Source organism: Capsicum annuum, chromosome 11 (assembly GCF_002878395.1).
Source record: "Capsicum annuum cultivar UCD-10X-F1 chromosome 11, UCD10Xv1.1, whole genome shotgun sequence".
NCBI lineage: Eukaryota > Viridiplantae > Streptophyta > Magnoliopsida > Solanales > Solanaceae > Capsicum > Capsicum annuum.
This window is the reverse complement of record NC_061121.1, coordinates 111,620,683-111,644,153: the sequence shown is the minus strand read 5'-3', so window position 1 is coordinate 111,644,153 and position 23,471 is coordinate 111,620,683.

Genomic DNA, 23,471 nt, shown 5'->3' with positions numbered 1-23,471 from the left:
AGCACATAAGAAGTCATCCTACATAGATGGCTTAGCATCATCTCCCCTTAACTTCTCTTGCTCCTCATACCACTGATGTGCCACATCCTTCAAGTGATATACGGCTAACTCCACACACTTTGAGTCAAAAAAAATCAAACACTCCAAAGATCTTGTCTGTCTCATCGATGAACCCTTAGTATCCTTCTCAACCTTAGAACGAGTGAAAGTTAGAAGACTCAACCTTACAAACTGGCTAACCTTTTAGGCCTTAGAACAAGGAGCGACATAAGCAATACGCTCAAACTGGCGCAACTGAGACACAACCAGTTGAGTAAGAAAATTGATAGACTAGTAGAACCCAGCATTAGAAACATTACCCTAAGGCACCAGTTGAGTAAGAAAATTGATAGACTAGCGGAACCCAGCATTAGAAACATTACCCTAAGGCATTGGGGTAGGAGTATCATCAGCCCAAGGAAGACTACTAAGGATTGGCGGAACTCTACAAGGGCAATCAGAAGTAGTCGACCCTATACTGGTTCTTTAACCCATAAGCAGGATGATTTTCATCCACACTATCCTCAGCCAGGATAGAAGAGTTTCCAAAAGCATCAAATCTTATGGGAGGCAAGATCTGAAATGAGAAAAAATGGGAATTAGAAGAGATTTCAACATCCTAGACTCTATAGCTTGAAACTAGAACACAAGGAAGGGAAGCATTCCTAAATACCTCATAGCCTCCCCCTTATAAGTGTGGCATAATACACACCCATAAAAGAGACTCTACTTGACATGACTTTGTGGACACCTAATTGTCCATGAACCTAGGGCTCTCATACTAACTTGTCATGACCCAAACTACGGCCTGACCGTGACGATTATCTCAAGTCTACCAGGATGGAAGACTACTCTGTTTGCTTAGTAAAACAAACCATAATACAACTAGTAGTGGATGAATTTCGAATGTATAATGAGATAGATAAACTAAACCAAGACAGGGTTCTAAGATTTCAACAAAATATCCTAATCTATAATTACCCACAAAGCCTCTAAACAAACCAAAATCAATTTGAGTTGGGACATTCACCCAAAAATAGACACAAGAATCCAATAGCAGTAGTCTAAGAAATAAATGAAACTAGACTTCAAAATGATAAACCTTATAGAAATAGAAGATTACAACTTCAAAGCTGACTACTGATAACCCAGAAATCATATCATTGCATGGGAAAAGTAGAAGTGTCTTCAATTCCTACATTGCATTAGGATACATCATCCGGAGATGGCTAGTAGGTTGAGCACTTGCATGTAACTTAGGAAAAGGATAAAATAATGCCAATTCAAAACCATAATATAATCCATATAGACACATTATTAATATATATATATATATATATATATATATATATATAACATGCTGAGATAGGGGACAAGATTTATCATGAACTTAAGTTACTAGTCTGGACTGTATAGCTTAACTATCATAAAAAGATACCCACGAGTTGTATAGGCTCTGCTCCCCCGATATTAAGGACCCTAGTGCGTGTTATCGGTATGAATCAGAGAATAATCATATATGCATATGCATCAAGGGTGACTCAAAAACCCATTCATATTGAAATAGTGACTTAAAAACTAGGTCATAAAGCAATGGTGACTTGAACACCCAGCTATTAAACCCCCAGTCCAACAAGCGTGGTTTCCACCATCACTCCCTTGGGATCTCTACTTTCATGGCCTAGATACACAACTCTCTTTAAGCCTAATTAAAACATTTACACATTCTGATTCATTAAACCATGAAGTACATTAGGAATACACTATTGGTATCGTCAGACCAACTACACTTACAATGTATATCGTTATGGCTTTACAATTTCATTAACTTGGGGGAATGCCTCGACCCCTTTGTTCATTAAATCAAATTTGGTTCTTTAGCCTTTTATGGTATGCAATTGCTCCAAAGGTATTTTTAATTTGTATATTCTCATGTTCAAAGAAAGTTTCACAAGTTTGGATTGAGGTTATCACCAATTAAATTATAATAATCCACATAATCATGGGAATCCACGACCCCCTAGTTTACTCACCATACCCTAAACCCCACAGGTTCAAAACCATCATTAAAGCATGGAAAATTACATATAAACCATGGGAAGATCATTTAAGAATGTGATCATTCAAAACCATAACCCACATTCCAAAGCCAACATTGAAAACCACTTGAAAAATAATTTAAAATACATGCCTTACAAAAATAAGATTTGGGGAAGAGTACATTTCTGATATTAAGAATTACAAAATGAAATCCACCCTTGTAAGCTCTAATTGACAGTTCCTTGGAAACCCTAGGCGTTCTTGACTTAGGCATTTGAGAGTGTTTAAGAGTTTTATTTTATTGATAAAGAATTGAAATAGGGTCCCCAAGATGTTTAATGGTCGTGGGTCTTTAGGGGGGAAAAAGGAAATAAAAAGAATTCCCTTACTTAAAAGCATTGAAAAAGACGTCCAGTCATTATGAGTAACCTTACGTCTCATGATAACCCCTTATGAGTCATCATCATGACTCGTGGTTGGGGTAGTGTCATAGGCTCATATTATTGTTAACCCTATGAATCGTGGGGACACATTATTACTCGTTACCCTGAGTCATAGTCTGGACAATTGATGTCGTCAAAAATATACCTCCACTAGAAGTATACAACAATCGATTGAAAATATAATAACCTAATGAGATTGGGGTCAAATCCCATAGGGAAAACATAAAAAGTTGCAGGCCTTGATGTAATCCACGAGCAGTATAGTAGAGTAAATAAGGGGAATATTTGTATTAGTTGTAAGTAGTTACCAACTCTTGAGTATTACTTAGTTGAAATCAATATGAGACAAATGCTAGGACTTTGTTCCGCCTATCTTCTCAACTACATATATTTCTCATGTTCAACCCAATTATTCTAGTGTATTGCACACAGAACCTACAAGTTAGGTATTATCCAGAAGATAAATCTCACCTGTTGACTTGGTAATCATCTCAGAGTGTCGCCTTATTTCCCCTTATTCTAGCCTCAATCATACTTGGTTATTCTACACCTTTCTTAATTCTTACTACTAAATCACAAACTTCTTGGTTATGAATAGATGAGAATACAGGCTATCTAAAGTGTTTGTATCTACTTGAGGCTAATTTATACAAAGGAGAATTAATATACAGGAAGAAACCCTAGAATAATTAAATTTCACACTTTCTTTATGTAGCTAATCTACCAGGGTTCCCCAACCCTAGCTGAGGAGATTAGCCGCCCATGTGTGTGGAAGAAAATATGATTATCAATGAAAAACACATAAAATCAATTGCACAAGATTAAGATGACTAAACTCCAAGGTCTTTTTATTGAATAAAACCTTAGATCTCAAGAAATAATGTAGTAGAAAGTAATTGTGTGTAAAAAATGTCACAATGCATAACCTAATTAAAGATAAACCCTAGGGTATTTATAATATCTCTAAGTAACATAAAATCCTATTAAAAATGGGAAAGATAAAGTTAAGTGGGAAACCGATATGACTCGGTTGTTACTCGTATCCTCAACTTATGAGCTATACCCTGCATTATCGTAACTATTCTAGTTCCTAATCTTCTCATGGATTCAATTCTTTGTTCATCTTACGACTTCAACTTCTGGGTCATAACAACATATATGACTCAGATTCTTTATTAGTATCTGTATGAGACTCCAATATCTTTAGATCTTGAGCACTGGTTAGGCTACGACATCCCTATAAGAGTCTTACACATATTTTTGTTTTGTATCCTTTTGATACTTCATTTCTAGTTAGTATTTTGGGTTTTGTTATGCTTACAACTTTAACATATGACTCGTACCCTATCTTACGACTGGGTTACTTGAGTTGTATCTTTCTCATACTTAGTTTCTTAATATGGCTTTTGGTTTTGTTCCTCACACAACTCAACATTCGAGTCATATCAAATGATTATGACTTACGAGCAAATTCGTATACTGCTTGGAGTTGCCCTTTTTCAGGTATTTTTCTCCTCCTTTTGCTTAGATTATGTTATAAACTTATTTTACCTGCAATTCACCCTAACTTTTTCTTCCTTTCCATACATGCCCATTTTCAGCTATTTTTCTTTTACCCCCTTTTGCATAATCGTTGGCTCTTACGCACACACCAAATATAGCCATCCTCAACTTAAGCTATTTGATTGAGTTGAGGTGCACTGTATCCATAAGCAGATCAGGGTCAGAAATAATTTTTTTTGGCTAAATGGGAGTATGATAGGTTTAAGAATAAATATTGGTCTATTAAGGCTCAAATATTTGGATCAAGGGAATTTAATCATTTGCTTCAGTCATTTTAGGCTTAAGTGGACTCATACAACAAAGGCCTATGGTCACTTCCTACCCTAACTATCCTATACCTTGGTAAAAGCAACTGGGCAAGTTTTAGATTTCAACACAATTTAGAACTTAGTAAACCTTATGCTCACTTACACAGGGCTACATTACTAAGTACCAGATGTCCAACCCAACTCTTGGTCTATCCCTTCATATACTATCCCTAATCCTAATGTCATTCTCAAATACTCAACAATTTCAACACAATATACAAATCACACCATTATTTAAACATAATTTTGAGGACAGCTCAACTTTTTCAACTCTTTAACATAACCAACAATACTTTTCACAAGACCATTTAAAAATCCATGACAATTAGCAGTGTTTTAGCAATCATAACAATAAATCCAAATCAAAATTTTTAAATACAACCCAAAATTTCAAAAATCCCAAAAAATCATCCATATAAAATATAATCAAAATTCAAAAGTATCTTCTACCATAGGCACGCTGATCTACTACTCCCTATCTCAGCCACCTGCCTCAAACCTGGAAGTCATAACAGACTTTCAGTTTTAGCTACATCTGAAAATTTTTAAATAGATCTTAAATCTTTTGATACTCCATCCTAACTTAAAAATATTGCACTATCCTCAGTGCTACAAATATAAGATTGAGTAAGGAAAAAGTGCCATACCAGGCGGTGATGGCACTAGAGCATTAACATCTACATATGGACCCTTAGATAGGGTCCCACTCTTTACATCAACTATCCCGACAGGTAATGCATAAACAACAGATGGGGCATCATCTATTCCCTCAGCATTAGGAGCTGGATTTCTTAATCTGCTAGATCCGCTAGCCATCTCTTGGTCCTGCCCATCCTGACTGCCACTATATCTGGCTTTCTTGGTAGCTCTTGCCTCTTTCTTCTTTTCATTTTCTTCTTTTTTTCTTTTTTTCTACTCTTTCTGCTTCAACTTGTACAATCTTCTCATCTATCGAGACTACCTAAATATTTAGAACCTGTACTGTGGGTATCACAGTCTTTATAAAAGGCTTAAAAACCATCATCCTCTTAAACAACTCATCAATAATACCTTTTATACCTACAATATCATCTTAAATCAACGTCAGGTGTCTTCCCAACACCTAACTTTCGAGGTATCCTCAAATAAAATGCATTCAGGTAGTCTTGCATGCGCCTATCCTATACCTCCAACTGTCATGTTATCAAACTCTTTATACCACCTTCTATGTTGGTAACTTTCATAGCCAGTGTAGCTAACTAAGTCACTACCTCTATCCACATAGCCTGTGATATCACCATAAAACCGGAGGCATACCTTGTGTCCTAGGTGGCACAAACTAAATTAGTGGTGTAGCACTAGAAGTACTTTCTCTATCTGCTAGTGCAGTCTCAACATGTGTACCTATCTCAGCAGCTTCAATAGTAGCAGCAGTACTTGTTTACTCCTCTTGTAGAAAAGCTCCCGCCATAGCATCTTTTGCATGCCTCATAGGTTATGCTAGTAGGTTGGCTGCATCACGTATCAAACTAATATCAAATATCTGATGGGCCTCTCTCATGACATCAATGCTCGTAATCTCTAATACCTCTGTAGCTAAACATATCTACATGATTATGCAAAGGTATGCTATTAATGCATTCTGTTCAGCAACAACCCTATCTCTCAATTCTCAAGATAGAAACTCCCTAATATCAAAATCATAGACCAATGTAAAACCAACTATCATTGTCGCCTAAAATGGGCTCAGTATATCTGTAACGACCCAAGATTACCCCTAGTCATTACACGGTGCTTGCGATCTCGAAGGACTACAAGCTAACTCATGAATGATATTTGTTGGGAGCACTGAACAATAATACTGAAATAATTATGGAATAAAAGGCTAAAATGCCATAAGGTTCAAAACATCTTAAATACTAATAAAATATAACATCTGAATCTAAAATATTATCTAAAAATCTAGTCTAAAATCCTCTAACTAAAAATGTCTGAAAGTTGAGTTTATGGACAATCCCCCAACTAACTACATCTATTGAAATACTACTAAGCTAAAGTACTAAAATGAAATCATATCCTTGATAGATGAGGACTCACTACTAAATCTTCTAATGCTAGCTAAATCTGGCTAAGCGTGGTCAGAAACCTGAGCATCCAAACCTATGATATAAAATATCATAGCATAAGAAAGTATGCATCAATTCGTACAAATGTACTGGAATACAAGATGAGGTAAGGCTGAATAAAAGGGTTCACATACATGAACAATAATTGACTGAATGATATGCAATAGCTGGGTTTGCATATATAGAGGATTTGTAACTACTAAACATAGTGTGCAAACTATAACTGAGAATACTTGAATTGAATCTAATAACTAATAGCTGAATATACTAATAATCTGACATCACTGATAATCCAAATTACTGATAACGAAGTGACTATATTTGACAATCTTGATTCTCTAGAACTGAACAGAGTTCTATTCTGAAGACTGAGACTAAAACTAAAACTGTGGGAGGCTGCTCCCAATGACCTTAAAAGTTCATAACAGATGCACGGAGAATATTCTCAAGAACCTGAATAGTCCACTTCAACTGCCTATCATTCAGTGTGTTAAAAGTAGTGTTGAGGCCAACCTCAGTACCCAACCCCTTTAAAAAGTCCTACAAAAGATAGAGGTGAACATCTAGCCTATATCTAAAGTAATAGCTATAGGTACTCCATATAGGCGAACTATTTCTTAAACATCTATACGAGTGAACCTTTCAATACAAAAGACATCTAAATAGGGAGAAGGGATATTTGGTCAACCAATCTATAATGATATAAATGTTATTGGAACTAGATAAGTGAGAGCCAAGCCACTAACGAGGTCTATGGTTATCCAAACCCACTTTCACTCGAGAATAGGTAATCTCTTAATCAAGCCACAAAGTCTTTGATGCTCTGCCCTTACTTGCTTACAATATAGGGAATATGTTATTGGAACTAGATAAGTGAGAGACAAGCCACTAACGAGGTCTATGGTTATCCAAACCCACTTTCACTAGGGAATAGGTAATCTCTTAATCAAGCCACAAAGTCTTTGATGCTCTGCACTTACTTGCTTACAATATAGGCAATGATCTATATGCCTCTTTATACATGGCACTAGTAGTGTTGCCATAAATCTCTATACATCTTTGATGTCCCAAGGTGAATAGAATATCTAGAGCTATGATACTCTTACAATAATAACAAAATTAAGTCTCTTAACCTTGGAACATAAATAAATCCATCATATCTCTGAATAACCCATTAAATCAAAGGTAGCCATCCCAGTCTCACCCCTTAGAACCTTATCACGGACACTACAAAATTTGCTATCCTCAAACTAGCAATTCCAAATCTGGTTAATCAAGGTAGGCCTAGCACTTAACACTAGTAATGATCCTCTTGTAGTCTAAAATATCAAGACAAACCCTTAATTTGGATAAAGACTAGATGTCCCAAGACAATGGATGCTTAAAAACTAAAATAACGGCCATGATATCCATACTTATCTCCTTATAGCTCAAGGTACCTGCTATAATGTTTTCCTATCCTGAATGATATAAAATAGATAGATTATAGTCCTTTAATAACTTAATACTTGTGTTGTCTTGAAATAAGTTCCCATTAAATCATAATGTACTAAAGACTATGATGATAGGGATAGATCTCACAATGAACACCACACAAGTAGTTCCTCTAAATCTTGAATGCAAAACTATTATAGCAAACTCTAAATCATATATGGGGTATAACACTCATGGACTTTCATATGCCTTGTTACATAAGTAATAAATTAATCTTACTTCATCAAAACACAACCTAACCAACACCATAAGCCTCCTAATAAATGGTAAATCCTAAAACCTCAATAGAAAGAGTCAAAATAAGAGTTATCTTGATCAAGCCCTTGAGCTTCAAATAGTTTGACTCATTCTCCTTCGACCATTGAAAAGGATCATTCTTTCTAGTTAACCTAGTCATTAGTTTTGTAATAGTAAAAAAACCTTAAATGAACCACCTATAGTAACCTACCAAACCATTAAATCTACAAACCTTAATCAGAGATATAGGTCTAGCCTAATCAGAAATAGCCTCAATTTTTGCTTGATCCATCATATACCCATCATAGATGCCACATGTCCTAGGAATAAACAAACTTGAACCAAAACTTGCACTTGAGAGTTCTACACAAAGCCTATGATCTCTAAAATTCTTGATCATAATACTCAAATATTTCTCATGCTCTTTCCTACTCCTTGAATACACAAGGATATCATTGATGTAAACGGTCATGAAGGAGTCATAATAGGTCTTAAACACTCGGTTCATCAAATCAATGGATGGAGATAAAGCATTGGTCAAGCAAAAAGATACCACCAAGAACTCATAATTGCCATAGCAAGTCCTAGAGGATGTCTTATGGATGTCCTTAGCCCGAATCCTCAGCTAAAAGTAATCGGATCACAAGTCAATCTAAAAGAACATTACTGCTCCTGAAGCTAGTCAAACAAATCATAAATACAAGGCATAGGATAGTTATTCTTCATGTCCACCTTATTTGTAGTCAGTACACATATGTATAGAACCATCCTTATTTTCTACGAACAAAATAAGAGCACCCTAAGGTGATATACTTGGTCTAATAGAACTCCTACCCAAAATATCCTAAAACTAAGAATTTAGCTTCTTAATCTTAGTAATATCCATAAAATATGGTGACAAGGAGATAAGAAAGGTGCCTGGCTCAAGATCAACAACAAATTTAATACTACGCTCAAGAAAAAAGATAGTATATTGGTAGAAAAATAAAAAAATCATGGACTATGGGAATTAAATCAAGGGAATTACTACACACACTAATGCCATTAATATAAGAAAGATAATAATTGAAACCTCTCAATATAAGTCTCCTATCCAGAACATAGATCCCCATCCGTGCGCGACTAAAAGAACCATGCAACATGACAGGGAAATTCTAGGTATGGCTATGGTAATGGTCTTGGCCAAACAATCCAAGATGACATGATAAGGGGATAGCCATTATATGTCTAAAATCACATCAAAGACCACTATCTAACTAATAAGATCAACTTGTTTTTTAAATCTTAAATGGTCACCAAACATGATCTATAAATCTAATGATCCTCCAGGTCATTTCCTTGATTTCCATACATTTTTAGTGTTTTAAGCCTTCCCATAGTTTCTCTAGTTTGTTTATTACTTATTATAATAATCGATTTAATTATCAGCCTATTTTGTTTTAATGTAGGCTTATTTTCCTACTTTGGTGTTTTCGCTATTTAGGATTTAATCTCATACAAAAACTTCTAGTTCATGGCCTAAGACAAGAATTCTGATGGTGCCATTATCTCTGGAATATTTATTTTAGGCTAGAAGGACCCTTTGTTTAGGTCCCAAGGTTTTCAGACTTATTTTGAGCTATTGGATGGATTATATGAAAAATAGAACTATAGGCGTAGGTCCTACATTTAGTCAAAATTATCTTAGATGAAAGTTTTTATGGTTTGAGTATGTCCAAAATGTTGAATTTGGTATGGTGGTACATTTTGTTTGTAGGCATGGGTTCTTATCGAATCTGGAGCACCCGATCAAAGTCTATTTTGGACATAGCAAAATTTAGGTACCTGGTGCGATTTGGTTAAGTGCTCAGGGAGCCGCTTTAGCTCCCCTTGAGATGCTTAAGCGTCCATCTGCATTTGCTAGGCTATTTAAGTGGACACCTATGTTAGCGCCACTAGAGCTACTTTAGTGGTACTCGTGCTAAGCTACCAGACCACTAAAGCGGTTACGATGTTTCTTTAATGACAGGTGTTTTACCGCCAAGGTGTACGCTTTAGCAGCACCTGGGGATTTTCAATCCCCTTTCCCCACCTAATTTTCCACCATTTCTTGCACTATTTCAATACCTAATTAAGTGCTTAAAGGGAGAAAAAGTGGAAACTCATTCATTGAAGCTAGGATAAGCTTGCCTAACACTACTTGTTCATTTTCCATTAATTTTCTCTTTAATTTCCATGTTGATTCATGGTAAATTATTAGATTTAGGACTTAAAATTCCTAAACTTTAAGGGCTAATTTGAGACTGATTTGCGCTACATTTGTGGTCAACTTTTGAGCATAAATTTCTTATCCTTCGAGAGATCTCATGACTGATGCAATTTTGGATTTCATTTGTAGGCCCCAAGAGCCCATTTTTGACATAAATTTCAACTCAAATCATAGTATCGAAATATGGGTGTCTTTTTACACCTAATGACATATAAATTACTATTTAATAGTGTGGCAGTATTTTGTGTCATAGAGCAAAGGAGGATAATTTGAGGGTGATTCAAGGATTTGCGGTTCGAAATCAAGGTAGGATTCTTTCTATTCTTCTTCATGAGATAGTTTATTATATATTTCACGTTAGATTAAGATTTTAGGAAGTGATATTGGGAAGAACACTGTGACTTAGCCTAATTTATGGGTTCGGAGGCTAGAAGGGTAAAATACTCATTATACTTCTAGGATCCTATTACCTTAGGTTAGCCGCATGTTAGGATAGTTGAGGCTAATAACATTTTAGCATAAGTTTACTACTTCACTCGATGGAATATGATGGTGTTTTAGATTATGATATGGTTATGTTGGTTATATATTATTGGACCTAAGGTTGTTATCATGACATTAGTTGGATTCCATGTGAGTAATTTATTCTTGTAAAATATGTGGTTAGTTTATTGATGTTTAGAGGTTTATATTTGTATTGTATGGATACTAGTGATGGCATGCATAGATTCGGTACATTCATTCTCACTTAATGAAATGATTCTAACTAAAAATATGATTTTACTACTATTTTCCTAAAAAAGGGATTTAGTCCCACTTTTCACTTTTAAAATGCATCCTTTCATAATGGGAATTGTACCACCTTAATGAATGATTTATGATCTTTTGAGACTAAAATGATATTTTAGAGATTTGACCGAGATAGATTCTGGTCTATGGTATTACTACTAGTATTTTCTTTGGTTGAGAGATATTTTGACCCTTTGTAAATTTTTATGATGATTTAGTCTCAGAGTTTACCTCGATCAATGGAACAAACACTCTTTCAGCCACAGTTCAATTACATGCATATATATATATATATATCTTTAGTACTGGACAGAGTAGAGTAAGAAAGCTGGTGATTATTGGAAATTTAGATCGAGACTAGATCTATGTATATAGGTTCTCTTGAATCCCCTAGGGGTCCCTTCGTCTATGAGTTTTCATGCCAGAGAAGAGACATTATCGTAAGTCCTTCCTTTGTAAGCTATTGAGATGAAGAAGGTATACATAGCTGGTTACTTCATGGCACATGGATCGGTTATGGTAGTGTTGATTTTACTTTGCATCCATCCTTGCATATATATTGCTTATCACAAATATTCTCTATATCTATCAGTCTTATCGAGGGTTGCATAGGTATAGGTGATAAGTATTGTTTATTGTATGTTATGTACTGATTAAACCTTCCAAATTATGGGGCTCAATTTAGGAAGTGTTTGTCAAGACTATCCGAATATTGTATTATTGTTAGTATAGTTGGTTAATGGAAGGTTGATTGTTGGTCTAGTATTGAGATTCGAGGTATGCTTATAATTCCCTTTTTTCATGGTTATTGTATTATGGGTAATTATCTCATATTTAGACGTATGGATGAGGGATCCTGATTATGTTAGCACTAGTCCCTATCATGATTAGGAGGTCTTAAGATGCTGATTACTTTAAGTTGTAACTCTTGAGTTAAGTCTTGTTTATGCATGTGCGTATATATATATATATCTATGGTATTATCATATATATTATGGTCTTATCGTATAACTATATATATATATATATAACTATGGTATTATCGCATATCCCTCTCTTTCTTTATTCATTTAAGTTGTATATCCATTCCTTGTCCTTGTATGCTACTATGCATTCTTTTTCTGCTCTTTATTTGAATATTGACCAGCGATATAAAGTATAGTGCTTGGGTTCCTAAGTATGGCTAGAATAGTATAGTCTATTCTTATTTCTTCCTTTGTTTTATTATGTTAGTTTCTTTATATTTTGGTGTAGTTACATTCCTATTTGAATGTTGTTTATATGTGCATTATCTTTGGAGCTTATTTGATAGTTGCCTACTAAATACCATCTGTTTAGTACTCATACTACACTTCTATATCCTAAACAACATATTACGAGTTGTTATCGTTGTTGTTTGCATCGTGCGGAGTAGATATTGTTTGGATACATAGAGTGAGATCCTAGTGTTCGAAGTATTACTTTCTCCCTCTTATGTATTAGACTAATCTCTATGGTGTATTCAGAGAAGGGTAGTACTTGTCTATTCATTTAAAACTTTTTTTGTAATCTTGTATATATATATATATATTAGTCCTTTATTATAATTATTCTGCATTTTCCCTTTATTTCTCTTGGAAGTACATAACTAGTAGTTTTGAACTATAGGTTGGCTTACCTACTGGTGGGTTATAGTAGCTGCCATCCTAACCTGAGAATCGGGTCGTGACAATAAACTCGATCTATGAATAAAGAATCACCCATAGGAGTAGATACACATAATGGCACAGATAAAGACTCCCAAGACAACTCCAACCGCGGTGAATAATAAGCAGATACATATGAATAAGTGGATTTTGGATCAAATAAAGTAATAGATGGCTGACAACATACAAAATTTATACCTGTAATAACAATATTTGGATATTTTTCGTTCAGCCTACCAGGTGCAACCTATAAATGACCTCACCTGCCACTTGGATGGGTGCTTGATCGACCACCTACCCTATTTGCCTGAGGACCTCCTTGAGAACCCTGGGGACTACCCCGATGACCTTTCATACCATCTCTAGCTAGGGATGACACCTATAATGGACTTACCAATATACAATGCAGCCACTACTACCCCACGTTAGAGACACTTTCTAAAATAATGATCGATGGACTCACAATCAAAACACAACCTAAGTGCCACACCTTATCTAAAGATTTGGCTAACCCAAAATAGCCATTAGATAGAAAACCCATAATGTGCCTCTTGAAGACTGGTTTCTGCTCGGCCCATATAATAGGCTAACCTTAATGCTGATAGGGCGAGCACCAAGAGTACCTAACTTGAGGAACTCTACATTCTAATTATGAGCCACTCTAATTCCCACTGAAACTACCTTGGTAATATAGTCTTTTATCATTGCCCCCTTGGGGCTCCCAATGTATCTCCTTCATATTATGGGAATAATAAAAAAAACCTGCAAAAGACCTGACAGTTGCAACCAAACTCTAATTAGTTGTTCTAAATGAGCACTTTAGTCCTCTAAGAAAGCACCAAACATGCTCATACTCGATCGGTAAGATAGAAGTAGCATGTCAAGCTAGCTCGTGGAACCATGACTCATACTCTAGAACAGTTATAGAATCCTACTCTAATCTCAAGAATAAATCTCTCAAATGCTCCCGAAGGTTGTGAGTCATGTATTTCTCTAAGAAAACCTTTGAGAACTAAGTCCATGTCAAAGAAAGAGATCCATCTATCTTGGAATAAAGATAACCTCTTCACCAATGTCTAGTTCCCAAGTATAACTAAAAATTAGTTTAGTCCATCCCAAAAGTCTCAATTAGGCCTAAATTATGGACCCTATCCTCACAAGAAATAAGGAAATCAAATATATCCTCACTAGGAGCCCCTATAAATCAAGGAAGATTCAGTCTTAGAAATTTTCTCAACATCTTCTACTCTTCAATAGACATAGCTTGTTGGGTGGCTACCAGTTGAGCAACAACAAGAACTAGAGGGACCTTAACACTGGCATTCGTAATTATAAATTGCACCCCTACATCTGTACCACTCTGATCTGTAGAGTGATCAAAATCATATGGTGCACCACCAAATAAACCCATCAACTGACCCAAGGAATTACTGAGCAATGAAGAAGAAATAAACCCCAGTAGAGCCTGAGTTTCCCACTAGCCAACCAATGGCTGGTATGGTAGAACCTCTGGTGCAGAGATATAACAAAATCTGAGAAATGCTCCTTATTAAGACCCCTAGATGTGCCAACAACTCTTACCTTACCATGGTCCCTAGATAATTCACGACCTCCATTAGGATCCTTAGTTGCAGACTCAAAGTCCTCTTCTCCAATCGTCGTAGCTAGCATCCTAACTATCTGCTAAAGAATGAAACAATGTGAATTTTATATATTGCATGTGAATGTGAAAGATAAGATTAAATATTTAGAAATTAGGTGTGAGACCTAATTTTATTTAAATAACCTCGAATGAAAAATCCAATTGTGCCATTGAGTTTGGAACATCAAATTTAGTGTGGCTGCATAGTTTGTTTGCGTATGTGGGATTTTGGATAATCCCGAAGGCTTGACAAAGAATTGGATGATTTTTCAAGTTTCAATTGCCATTTGGTCCAGTTGCTATCTCAAGTCAAGGGACGTGATTGTGGTACCTTTGGTAGGAAAAGTGGTGTGATCACAGCTCATAGGGGGCGATTGCAACTCATATGTTTAGCCTCAAGCATTTACGATCACAGGTCTCAGGAAGTAATAGTGACTCCCGACAACCTGATATGGGTATAATAGACCCCTTGAGTTGGGAAATTAGTCATTCTCCATCCATTTTGTGAGAGATTAAATCCTAAAGAGTGAGATTAAGTGGGATTATAACTTGCAGATTATTTAGAGAATTGGGTTATCAATTATTTAGTGATTTTTCTATGAATTCATAGTAAGATTCTTTCTATTTCATGAGAAATCCTTAGAAATTGGGGCTTTAAATTCCTAAATTTTTTGGATTGATTTGTCACTTTAATTGTACTCTATTTATGCTCAACTTTTGAGAACAACTTCCTCATCCTTCAAGGTACCTCATGATGGGTTTAATTTTGGATTCTACTTATGGGCCCTATGGGCCTATTCTTGACCTAAAACTTGACCAAACCCAGTATATAGTGGTATGGATCTCATTTAACTCCTAATGCCATGTAGATTATGATTTTGATAAAGAAAAGGCATTTTGAGATCATGGAGGGAAAATGAACATTTTAAGGATAATTTAAGAATTTGTGGTTTGGATATGAGGCAGGATTCTGTCTACTTTTCTTCACAAGATGATGTATTTTATATATTGCACGTGAATGTGAAATTTAGGATTAATTATGCGTAGAAAACCATAACTTAGAATTAATTATTGAGTTTTGGGGATTATATGGGTGAATTGACCTGTAAGGTGAAATATTAATTACACTTTTAAGATTCTATTACCTTCTTCATTGGTTAATCTAATACGTTGAATGATGGTGCTATTATGCTAGTTTGAGGATGTAGTTTAAGTGTTGGGAGTGTGGTTAGTATGATTGACCTTATATGGGCTATTTTAGTGATCTTGGAACAATAATTTAGGTATAGTTGATCAAACCTATCCAATTTTTACAGTACGATGGCTGGATGTTCACGGCCTAGCTATACCTACCATCTTTTTTGGGGAACAATATCAGCAATGCAGTTCATTCAATGATAAACTTAATTCGAATTATAGAGTTAAGACTCAATCAAACTCGAATAAACAAAATGTTGAATTGAATCATACCAGTCTCTACTGGGGGTTATTACTCATTTTTGTACTTGCTATTTTATTTTCAAATTATTTATTCAATTAAGAAAAATAATAGATAAGATTCTCTTAGCTCATTCGGAAGGATTTAATAATTTAATTATCCATGACTGTTTATGTCTCTAGAATGACCACTTGATGAAATCTAGAAGGAAGTGGGGTAAATGGCCGATACTACTGGAAGGATTCCTCTTTCGATAATAGGTACACTAGCTGGTATTCTTGTAATCGGTTTAATAGCTATTTTCTTTTATGGTTCATATTCCGGTTTGGGTTCATCCTTTTAGTAATCGAGTGAATTGAGTTATCAACTTGGAAGCGTAAGACTCAATGGGATTCCCTTCCTTGTTTGTTTGATTTGAAGGGGAAGGGCTCGTTGAGTTCTTAAGAATTATACTATTTTTTCGTCTAAATGATAAAATTAAATAAGAAAATCAATTTCCTTTTCTTTTTAAAAACTCCATTTTTCTCATTTTTCTGATCATGTTTCTTAAAAATTCACTTCATTGATTTATTAAATCCATCTCTTCTTTTTATATGATAATATCTATTTGTATAAGATAAGCTGATTGAAGAAGTTTTTTTTAATTAATAAAATTTCCTCTCTTTTTTGGTTTTGTTTGTCCACCATTCCATATATTATACGTAAAGGGGGCGTAGGGTAACAAGTTTCTGATACATCTGGAAAAATCGAAACCAAGACTAGGAATTTTTAACAAATAGGATTAAGAATCATTACTCATTCGTTTCGACATAAGAGAAAAGAATTTTTCTGCACCCCTTTCTTGTGTCGAAGACTGGGAAGACAAATAATCCCTTCTAGGATTTTTTTCATCCACACATTTATCCCCCGCTTCCTTATGGCTAGTATTCAGACAAATTTTACTTTTTTGCTATTTAGAATAGAATTTAGGAAAATTTTGCTTTCTTTCTATTTAGAATAGAAAACTATTGATACGTCTTATATCTTATGACAGTGAAATCAACCAATAGTAACATAGTCCTACTAATCCAATAAAAAAAAACTAAATCAAAATAATTAAAGTCAAATAATCTTCTTCAAATTATCCATTACATACTCTTTTTCTACAAGATGCTGGGAATCAATTGTACCACATACTATGTAGATTTTGAAGAAGAGTATAAATAAGACAAAGGAGTTTTCAGAATTTAAATTTTTTATTTATTTGATCATAAATAATCACAACAAGAATTTGGTACTTTTTACGAACTTGATATCGATAAATTTTCAAATCTAGAAATTTATTTCGGCCAGTTGAACTTTCTCGAACTGTTTCTTTTTAAGAACCAAAAAGATTTGTGCCAAAATAATAGATGCCAAGAAGAACAAAAGTCCTTGGACACGTAATGGATCTTGAAGTACTATTTCTACATCTCTCTGACCAAATCCTCCTACATTAGGATTACTCATTAATGGTTGATCAAATTTGATAGATTCTCCTCGAAAAAAACAAGTTCTGGCCCGGGAGGGATAATATCAACCACTTAACTTCCCTCTGATGCATCTATTATGGTTATCTCATATCCCCCTTTTTCTTTTCGTATGATTTTGCTTTCTATACCTACTGCTATAGCATTATAAACCGTATTGTTACTCTTGCTGCCGTCGGGATAAATCTGACCCCTTCCCCTGTTCCAGCCTACGTATATAGGATATTTTAAGAAGTGAACATCGTTCATAGTTGCAGGGTCTGGGGAAAGAATAGGGAAGGTTATTTCACTATATTTTTACGTAGGACAGGGCCTACTACAAGAATTTTTTTCATTGGGGCGATAGCTCTAAAAATACGAATTGCCAATCTTCTCTTTCATCTTGGGAGAAATACGATCAAGAGGAGCTAATTCAAACCGTTTTGGTAAAATAAGATCATTCCCCACGTTCAAACCTCCCTTTTTACCATTAGCAAGAACCTATTTCAGTTTCATATCATAAGGAATTCGAACAACTGCTTCAAATATAGTATCAGGATATAGCATTTGTGGAACCTCAATCTCCACGAGCATATTAGCTAAATGGAAATTGGCACATACAATTTGCCCAGTTGTTTCTCGTGGATTTTCATAACCCTATTGTGCAAAAATAAGATATGCAAGTGAAATGTATGTCTGAGTTAAGATATATATCATGAGCAATACTAAAATAGATAGAGTCATCTATTTTTTTGGACATGAAAAAACATTTCTAGTTTGCATTGTCCAATCATTGATCACAAAAATTTATACAATAAATTGGGTAGGTCGCTAGTATAGTTCCCTACCCACGATTCTTCTATTTCCTGGAATAATCTAGAAATAATATAGAATGAATCTTCACGATGGTTTGAAATAAAAAGATAAAATACGATTTTCAATACTTTTCTTATGTACAACTACAAAGTACCAAGCATTCTGATTGGATTATATTAAAATCAATCGATCCTTTATCAGTCATTCATTAATGATAAATAACTATAAGTGATGGAGATAGATGATTTAAATAATAAAAAATCCAATATTAAAAAATTATATCAAGAATGACTGGGAAGGTGGAAACAAGATCAGCTATAATTTGATCATTATGAACAAATCAAAAATCTTTATAGATAGAGCCAATAATTAATCCCCAACCGCGGGGTAAATGGAATCCGATACATAAATCAGTTAATAAATGAATAGAGAAAGCTTTTATTATGTCACATACGTTTATAGGAATTCCTGAGCCTAAGAGTAAAGAATAACAAGTTTTTCATTACCCAAAATTGAATACCTGCTTAGAATAATAAAACAGATGATATTTGTTGAGAAGTGCAAAATCGTATGGATACAATTATCATTTTGAAACTTTTGTGGACGAAAGTTGCAACGCTCCAGAAATACACCCCAGATGCCATACGGTGCTTATAGTGCCGAGGGACCACAAGCTAACCCATAAGCATGTACTTGTTATGAGCACTGATGAAGAGATAATAAAATAACATATGAGGGATTTAAATGAAAATGCCATAAGGTTTTAAATACTGAAACACTCAATTAAAATCATAGTTCAGAAAGCGTCTAGAAACAATACTGAGAAGACTAGTAAAATAACTGATAAACTAACTAACTGTTTGAAATAGTCCAAAAATCCTGTAACTGATTGAGGAGTTGATGGGACAAACCCCCAACTAACTCCAACCAACTACTGAGTTGAAAGACAAAAATAAACATAAATAGTTCTCAATATATGAGGACTCACCATTGCTACTGATGCAGATATGCTGGAAGGTCTAAGTACGATCGTGAACCCAAGCATCCGAGCCTATAATATAAGACATGGTAGCTTAAGAAACGAGTATGCAATCATTACTTTGAATGTACTAGCATATGAGATAAGGTTAGGCTGAAATGTATGGGTTATATGCATGAGATAATAACTAACTGAATAGCATGAGATAACTGAGCATGAGTGCTTACAACATGTAAACTCTGAGAATGCATGACCAAGCATAAAACATGATTCTGATATAGTCTGTAAACTAATGTGCTGAATAACTAATAACTGTATGCTATAATCAAGAAAACCTAAAACTGAACTCTGTACTAAATACTGAACTGAGACTGTGGGAGGTAGCTATAATTGACATGCCCCAATATACTATCAGGGTCCAAATTGTAACCCCAATTTCAAGGGTGTCACTACCGTGCCATGAGTACTAACATTGGCTGTGTGGATCCTCTAATCTGATATCCCGAAGAACAAGGGCGTCATGCCTAACTGACGGGGAACCCCACAAAGTCTACGGTGGCACCGTAGGTCTGGAGCCTAGGGACTTATACTAATGTCTCATGCCTACTGATTGGAGAGACAATTGCATCATGCCTATTTATAAGGGAGACTCCATCCCTACATTCACTCGGAGCTAATTTTTTACTCCCAACTAAAAGGCACTGATTACTGGACTGAACTAGGCTTAATTGAACTCACAACTAACACTAGTAACTAACTGAATGATATTACTTATGGTATAACAGAAATAATTATATAAATAATGAAATCTAGGTAACCAGATAAATTTTGGGTATTCATAACCCCCAGAGTCAATAACAATGAAAATAGGAACATACTGAAGCTTCGAAAATAGCACAAGTTGTCATTGTTCAAAACCCAATCATTTAGGCATTTCATCAAACACTTAAAATTCATAGGCTAAAGCATGAGAATAGTTAAAACATGTGTACTAACATAATTAAAATACTAAAATCATGAATTTAGGATTTAAAATTGGGTCTAGACTAGTTTCTCACTACTTTAGTCTTTTGAGAGTCAACTCTAATGCCATCATTGGAAATAATATGGCCAATAAAAGCTACTGATCTTAGCAAAAATTTGCACTTACTGAATTTAACGGATAACTGATGGGCTCTAATAGTCTACAATACAATTATGAGGTGGTCTACATGATCGTTTTCACTATAGGAATAGACAAAAATATCATCAATGAAGACTATGATGAACATGTCTAAGTACTGCTTGAATACTTTGTTCATAAAGTCCATAAAACTTACTTCCATCAATCTTTACCGCTCCTAACATAGGCTTTTAGCCTCGAATTGTATTTTCAAGTTCAAGGAGGGTATGGTTCAAAAGAGGAATAAAAAGAATGGTGTATGGCTTGTAATGCGTTTGCCAGAGAAAGGTACAAAGGCTCAAAGTAGGTAACTAGGGATTATATTCATGCTTGGGTTAGCTTTTGAGGCTAAAGTGGGCTTCCAAAATCACAAAAATTGCCTAATATCATTTCTTCAACCAAATGCAATCAACATTAGCTTTGAAAGACTAACGGGGAAAGTTCTAGATAACATAAGCATTCAAGAGATGCATGAAAATAGCTTTCCACACATGGCATGCAAAATTTGCCACAGAGGCTCAAATGTCCCTCCCACTGGAGATAAATTTAGAGTATCTATTTCTATTCACATATCAAAATTTATGAAGCCAAAAAAAGAGAAAAAGTTTTGTTACAATAATGCTCACGTCCATTCCCTTTATTTTTTAAAATATTTGGATAGAGGAGGGTTGTTCATTTTGCATTAGCCTCACGCATAATTTGATAAACTATGGGTAAAACCAAAGCCTGTCTCACATTTAGGTGAAAAATGGCAAACTACCTATATGGCTACTCAGACTTCACCAATGGTGTATAAAGTGACCCCAGTTTAACAAAATATAATGCCACAGGCACTCAAAATTCCCTTGCATTCTTCATTTATGCTAGTACTCAGAATTTCATTCCCAACTCAAAGGCTAGAGTTGTCCCCACTAAAGTAAGTTTAAGAAATAAAAGGGATGTGAAAGGCTTCCGAATACAGCAGGAAGTGTAGGATTTTGAAGTCACGACCACTTCAATAACCCCGCGATCGCGTTGATGTGATCGCAGTCTGCTGACCACGATTGCAGTAACTGAAACAGAATTCCTCTATTTTTTCTCTATTTTTTATTTCTGCATAGCTGGCTATTTTCCAGTCCTGTTTTCCCTTATTTTTTTGAGTACACTACTTATGTTAAAATACCTACAAAGCATCAAAACAAACACAAGATGAGTTAAAAAAGGGTTGCCTCCCATCAAGCGCCTAATTTAACATCGTGGGATAACTCTCCCCTTTTATCACATAGCATCTTTGAAGTTAATACACTCCACCTTGACCACTATGGAGATTCTCTCATTGTAATGCTTCAACTTTTGACCATTTACTATGAATTTTCTTGCTTTATTATCTTTTAATTCAACACCACTTGGGTAGACATTAGAAATCACAAATGGTCCTAACCACTTTGAGCGGAGCTTCCCCATAAAGAGTTTTAAATGGAAATTGTAGCGGAGTACATTCTCTCTAACATGGAATTCTCACTGTAATATTTGATCATCATGCTAGTTTTTCATTTTCTCCTTATACAATGTCGAACTCTCATATGCCATTAAGCAGAATTTCTCTATCTCATGGAGTTGTATCACCCGTGCCTAAGATTCTTCTCCCTAATTTATATTTAACCTCTTCAAAGCCTACAAAGCCTTGTGTTCAAGCTCAATAGGTAAATATCATGCTTTTCCAAAGACCAATTGATAGGGAGACATTCTAACTGGGGTTTTGTAGACTGTTCTATTGGCCCAAAGTGCTTTATCAAGTTGCCTTGCCCAATCCATACGGCCTATATTTTTTTTTTTTTGAGTTTAGCCTTGATTTCTCTATTTGAAACCTCCACTTTTTTGCTTTTTTGAGGGTGTTATGGAATGGAAACCTTGTATTTAACCCTATTCATGTCAAGAAGAGCACCAAACATCCAATTGCATAAATGCGAGCTGCTATAACTAATGATGGTCCAAGGAGTGTCAAACCTTGTAAAAATGTGCTTTTTATACAAATGAGGTGACATAATTACTTACATTAGTCAGGAGTATGATGGCTTTCACCCATTTAGAGACATAATTGACCGCCACCAAAATGTATTTATTCCCAAATGAACATACAAAAGGACCCATGAAATCAATTCCCCATACATCAAAGAATTCCACCTCAAGATTAGGCTTGAGGGGCATCTCATATCTTCTTGAAATACCCCCATGCATTTGACATTTGTGACAAGATTTAATTTATTCAATGGCATCGCTATGCATTGAAGGCCAATAAAATCCACATTGGAGAATCTTTGCAGTGGTTTGGATTCCTCCATGGTGACCGCTATAAGGTGAAGAGTGACAGTCTTCCAAGATATCATTTATTTCAATATCCATGACACACTGTCTACTAACTCCATCGGCATATTCTCAAAAAAATGGCTCATCCTAAAATTATTGCTTTGCGCCAAACAAAAATCATATCTTGTAATGGTAACTCAATCCTTTGGGGAGTGCTCCACTCGCTACATAATTGGCAAAGTTGGCATATCATGGTGTATTATACCCCTCGATGTACATAATCAATTCATCTGGGAAAGCATCATTAATTGGGTATAGTATATATCACTCCCGCATCGAGCCACTTTATAATTTCCCTTTTTACTACCTATTGCATGTATTGGTTTAATCTCCTTTGGTGGTCCACACTAGGTATGTGATCTTGCGAGTTTAATTTTGGGCAAGAAAATAACAGGGGCTATTCCACTGATGTTTGCTATCATCCAACTAATGGCCCAAATGAATTTCTTCACCACCAACTTCAATGCTTCTATTTGAGAGAAGTTTTGGTCACTAGAAATAATGATTGGCAAGGTATCATCCTCCCCCAAGAACATGTATTTGGGATAGGGTGGCAAGGGCTTCAATTCAATTTTGGGAGGTTCAAGAATGGATGGTTTTGTGGGTGGACTTTCTCTATTTTTCAATCAAGATCTAATTTAATTGGGTTC